This window comes from Papaver somniferum, chromosome 8 (assembly GCF_003573695.1).
Source record: "Papaver somniferum cultivar HN1 chromosome 8, ASM357369v1, whole genome shotgun sequence".
Taxonomy (NCBI): domain Eukaryota; kingdom Viridiplantae; phylum Streptophyta; class Magnoliopsida; order Ranunculales; family Papaveraceae; genus Papaver; species Papaver somniferum.
Genome location: NC_039365.1, coordinates 169,567,066 through 169,572,524, shown reverse-complemented (window position 1 = coordinate 169,572,524; position 5,459 = coordinate 169,567,066). Strand labels below are relative to the sequence as shown.

The 5,459-nt window shown below is 36.0% G+C and overlaps 1 pseudogene; it reads right to left on the bottom strand.

Moving 5' to 3' along the window:
* Positions 1–240: 240 nt before the first annotated feature.
* LOC113306436 lies at positions 241–1,641 on the bottom strand (annotated as a pseudogene).
* Between the last annotated feature and the right edge of the window lie 3,818 nt (positions 1,642–5,459).

Below are 5,459 nucleotides of genomic sequence, written 5' to 3'. Positions count from 1 at the left end.
TTTTTTTAATGACTGCAGGGCATGATAGATGGATCAAAGCTCTATAATCCACCATGTAAGCCTATAACCGTTCTGCATAAATGCAGATTCAAGATGTACTCCTAAACAATATAAATTCCTTGCAAAAGTATTTATCAAATAGTTTTCTCATTCTGTCATATTCCCATTTTAAAAACAAGCTAACTGATCATAGAGCAAAAAAACAGTTTTAAATCGTAAAGCCCACTTAAATATCTTGTTTTATTTATGTGCTTGCTCCACTGGAGGATAGATTGATGCAGAAGGATCACTGATCAGTCCCCAAAAATATCAACATCCTCATCCATGTGATCGTAACCTGTTTACCGAAATTGATTAGACAACACACACACAAAAAAAAAAAAATCCTGTAAAGGCTTGAAAATAAATAAAAACTAACCGTTGCTTGGTTGCGTAGATGAAACCCCATTCCTCGGCACATTCATATTCTGCACAGAAAATATGTTAGGATTTCGGATAGGGATTTTTACAGGAATTCAGGCTTTTAAGTAAAGCGGAATTAATTACCTCTGTACTGCAAGGATTAATGGCTTTTCTTTGCATACAGTCATCCACAAGCTTCCTTAGTGTGAGTAATGTATCATCAGTCATATTTTCAAGATCAATCTCGAGCTCTTCATCAGCATCATCAGCAATTTGGCTAGTACTTTGATTTCTTAGGAATTCAATCACATATGACGGGAGGTCATTTATAGATTCGATCAAATCATCATGCAATTTACGTTTTTCAATGTTAGTCATTGTCCTCCCATGACCTGGAGATGAGATTTGCCTCTTTTTTGATGGTGGAATAATAGACTTGGCGGCTACTGTGTCTCTAGCAGCATTCAGGTGCAAAGGTACTGGTACTGACCCATTCGCAGGAAGTTGCTTCTCTATAGCTTTCCACCTCACTTCAAAAAAATTTCTAAGTTCACAAGCCATGGTATGGACCTCATTTCCAGGTAGGTTATACGTCATAGCGTTAGAGAATGTGAGCCTCACATCATCACGAAATCCCAACGGACTCGAATACTCACCGTTAGCAATCTTACTCTTAACCGTCCCCAAATCCATTGGATGCTTGATATACTCAAAATAATCTGGAATTCTCAACCGCACAGTGTCCACAGGAGTATTGAAAACATATCCATATTTATGCCTCCTCAAAAGATTCAGAAGTTGCTTACATTGCTTCATCAACTCCGAAGTGGAAGTGCTTGCTGTAGAAACACGCTTCTTATTATGAAATTTCCATTGATTACTTCTCTTCCTATCTGCAACTGTCTGGCAAGTCAAATTTAACAAGTGCTTAATATTCAGATAATTTGCTGCCAAAATAAGATCAAGTAGTGTATCTTGATCGACTTTAAGAAATTCCGCATCCCAGTTCTGAAGCTCTGGGTCCTCAACTTTACCGTCATCCCCTTGAGGAATATCTGCAACATGTTTCTCGCAATATTCAAGAACTTTAGACAAAATGTTGCTGATTACATTGGGTAAAGGAATCCAGTTATCAGCATAATTGTCTTCACTCATACGCTTAATGGTTTGAGATTGAAGAGCAATAGCTTCGTCAACCTCAAAAGACCATCCGTCAGAACTCATCAAGGTTATCATTTTTGATCAATCGGAAAAAAAAAAGAAAATGGAAAGAAAGAAACCTAAGAAAGAGCAGAGGAAAAAAAGCAGACAGAGAAAGAATCGAAAGTGAGGAGAATTGCCGGATTCAATACCTTACATGATATATATATATATATATACTCTATGCGAATCCTAAACTTGGACAGGAAGAATTTTTGGAAAGTCAGAAGTTGTCTTCGTTTAGGAAACAGCAGATATGTTTAGGTTTAGGCGTTGTAAATTGATTTGGATTTGGGCTTGATACGGTCATACAGTTTTGGCCTGCCCAAACCTAGTTGGAGCCAGCGGTGTGCAACGGACGGACGGTTGCGGATTAGGGATCACCCACAACCAAACCGTCAAAGTTGTGGATTTAAAAAATTGAACCGTGACCGGCCCGATCACCCGCGGATTTGACCTCTGCGGATCAGTGAATTGTACGGTCCGGTTGCGGATTAACCGCGGATTTAGTAAAAAAAATTTTTTTTCATCACTGAGATGAGTAATATCGGATGAAGGTAGTGGGGAATTTAGTATTTATAATAAAATACCATACAATTTCAATAAAAAAAAAAAGAAAACAATTTAGTGTTTTTCATTTGTTTGACTAGTATTCATGAATTCATTTTCACGGAGATGTTTGACTAGTATTCAATAATTCATCATTGAAGCCAAACATATTTGCATCCAAACCCGTGGTCGATGCTTGATCATAAGAATTGACGAATGCATCATCAACAATACTTGCATTCTCACCTGTGTATGGCACCAACATGGACGACAACCAAGAAGCTTCCTTACTCGCCATCTCATCAAGCATTATCTCATAAGTCTTTTAAGAATAGTTGTCTGCAAATCTTCCATCGCACTTTTCATCATTTCCAGTTCGTTCAAGAAGATTATATATAGAACTGACCCTTCCAATATTATCCTTGGTAGTTTTATGAAATTCCTTCACTACTCTACGGTGCGGATAAATCCGTGGATTTACAAAACCAACCGCAACCAAACCGCTACACCTTGCGGATTTGAGAATTCATCCGCGACCGGTCCATAGACTCTTGCGGATTGGTTTTCACCCACAATTTTGCGGACGGTTGCGGATGAAATTCGCGGTTCCGGATTGTATGCACACCCCTAGCGAACGTGATCATTGAAGCCATGTGAATGACATTACGACAAGATATTTGATAAATACTTTTGCAATGAATTTAAATTGTTTCGGCAACTTAACTTTCTAGTCTTATACCATGTTTGTTTACTTCAAACTTATCTGAGTTGTCTGGATATGAGTCGCTTGGATCTGACTGAAATCACCTGACCCATTTTAATCGGACTCAATATGTTTTGAGTCAAATGACTCAAAATATGTGAGTTACTTGTTTGGTTCCATGAGTTAGGAGTATTTTTTTATTACCTGACTCAAACGGTCCGAGTCAGGAGTTAAGCCTGAGTCAGAGGTTAAGTCTGATCTGATTTAAAATAGAAAACAAACAGTCTGACTGCTGATTGTATGGGAGTTAGGGGTTAACTCGGACCCAGACACCGAGCCAGCTGCAAACAAAAATGTTCTTAGTTAAGGATCATTAATTAGGGAATTATGTCTAGGCATACATCTTGGATCTCCCTTCATGCAGAACGGTTAATGGCTAAAATAGAAGAGGATGAAGTTCTCATTGGGAAATAAAAATTTTCTCTCTTTCTTTTTTCTCTCGGAAGATTTTATGTTGGTTCTCTGGCTGATTATAGCCTAAATACTAACATAAGAAAATGGTTGTTTACTCTTGACCAAAATCGGTCGATATGGATTGACGTCAAGCATAATTGGCCGCCATGTATGTTGACATTGGTTGATTATCAATTTAACCACTATAAATCATACCCATTTAATTCTATACTCCAAGTCGCCGAGTTAAGAATGAGTATGGTATTCCATAAGCGTGAGAGAATGTGTCTTCATATCCGCCAATTGTAGGATACAAAAATGAGCAATTCCAGAAAGCTACAATCTGCCGATATAAATTTCCACCTTGGCTGATAGTACTGATGGGAGTTGGTTTTTCTAACCTCTTAATATTTTGATAATTTGGGAGGATCGGTCTGATTTGAAAAGAGAGATGCTTTGAGGATCGGTCACTAAACTCAGCTCATTAATCAAAAAAAGAAATCTTCAATTTCTTTAACATTTTCATTTTTTTAGTAGAAATATATCGTTAGTGTTTCAGGTGTTTTTTAAGCAGATATGTTCATCATGTATCTTGATTAGTGTATTTAGTGGTACCAAATATGGATTTCAGTGATAATCATGAAAATCCAGTTAGAGTTTCATCGGTTGATATTTCAAAATAAATTTGAAGAACCTCGATCAATAACTTTAATGGATGATCTCGAAGATGATAGGTATGCTTCATGGAGATTTTCCTTAATAGGTCGTCTTGACTTCGTATCAAGTTTGTAAAAGCAGCAAGTATTTTATGGATCCAATGGAAATTAGTTGGTCAATGTCATCTTATTCATTTGGCGAAAGGTTTTTCACAATCAAATTGGATAATGAGAAAGATAAACAACATATTAAAACTTAGAGATGGGAAGGTATTGATCAATTTTGGAGAACTAGAAATTGGATATCTAATTTTAACTAGAGAACAAAGAACATCATCTGCAATGATGTGGGTAAATTTTCGAGGGTTAAGTTTAGAGTATTGGGATGAGAAAACCTTATTCAAAATTAGTGGAGCTATTAATTGGTAATCTGATTAAAGTTGATGAAGCAACTTTTAAGTATGAAAATTGGTATTCAGTAGAAGTGCTAATAAATATTGATTTAGACAAAACAATACCTAGTAAATTGTGGATCATTACAAAGTATAGAGGTTTTATTCAAGGTATTGTTCTTTCAAAGATCCGTGGTAAATTAAAAATTGTAGGTACAATCTGAGTGCAGATTTAAGCAGGGTAACACTATAAACTCTACTGATTTTGTTCATAAAAATTTGAATAATTAGGGGTTTCAAGAAAGGAATATATCTCCTAATAAGTTCCCGGTACCTTTTGATATTTGTTAAACTCCAGTATATCAAACACAGTAAATAAGGAAATTATATATGGTAGTGTTAGGGGTACCAAAGTAACAAGTGGAAGTTACATCGCATTGCAAAAAACATCTGAAGGGGAAAATGAGAAAAATATAATCATGGAGTTGATATCTGATACCTTGGATTCAACGAAAATTGTTCAAATGGCAGATGAAAACTCTGTGGGAAAAAAGTATGGTTAAAACTGGCTCTGTATCAACAGAAAGAATCCCTATTACTTCTTGGTATAAAGTGGTTCAAAGACCCATGTATCCGAAAGCTCAAGTTTCTACAAGCAATATGGTGTCAAAGGTGGCAACTGAATCAAAGTTAAATTCTCAAAATCCAACTAAGTATAATTCTAAGAAAACTCAAGGAAAAGGAGGTACAAAAAACCTCCAATCTAAACAATGAAAGTTTTATTTTGGAATTTAAGGGGCCTTAAAAGAACTAAGGCTCAAAATAAGTTGTGAAATTTAGTTAATCAATTTAATCCTTCCTTAGTTTTTGTAGCTGACCCTGAAGTAGTATGTAGTTCATCCTTTTGCAATAAATTGAATTTACGACGAATACAATTAATGGTAATTCATAATTCTATGTCAAATAAGAAGGGAGGTATCTGGTTGATTTGGAATAAATCTCTTTCTACTCCAACTGTGCCATCTATGTCCAGTCAAATGGTTACTATCAGTATTGGAGACACTCTGATATCATGTGTTCATGCTCATGTTGGTGTTATTCAAA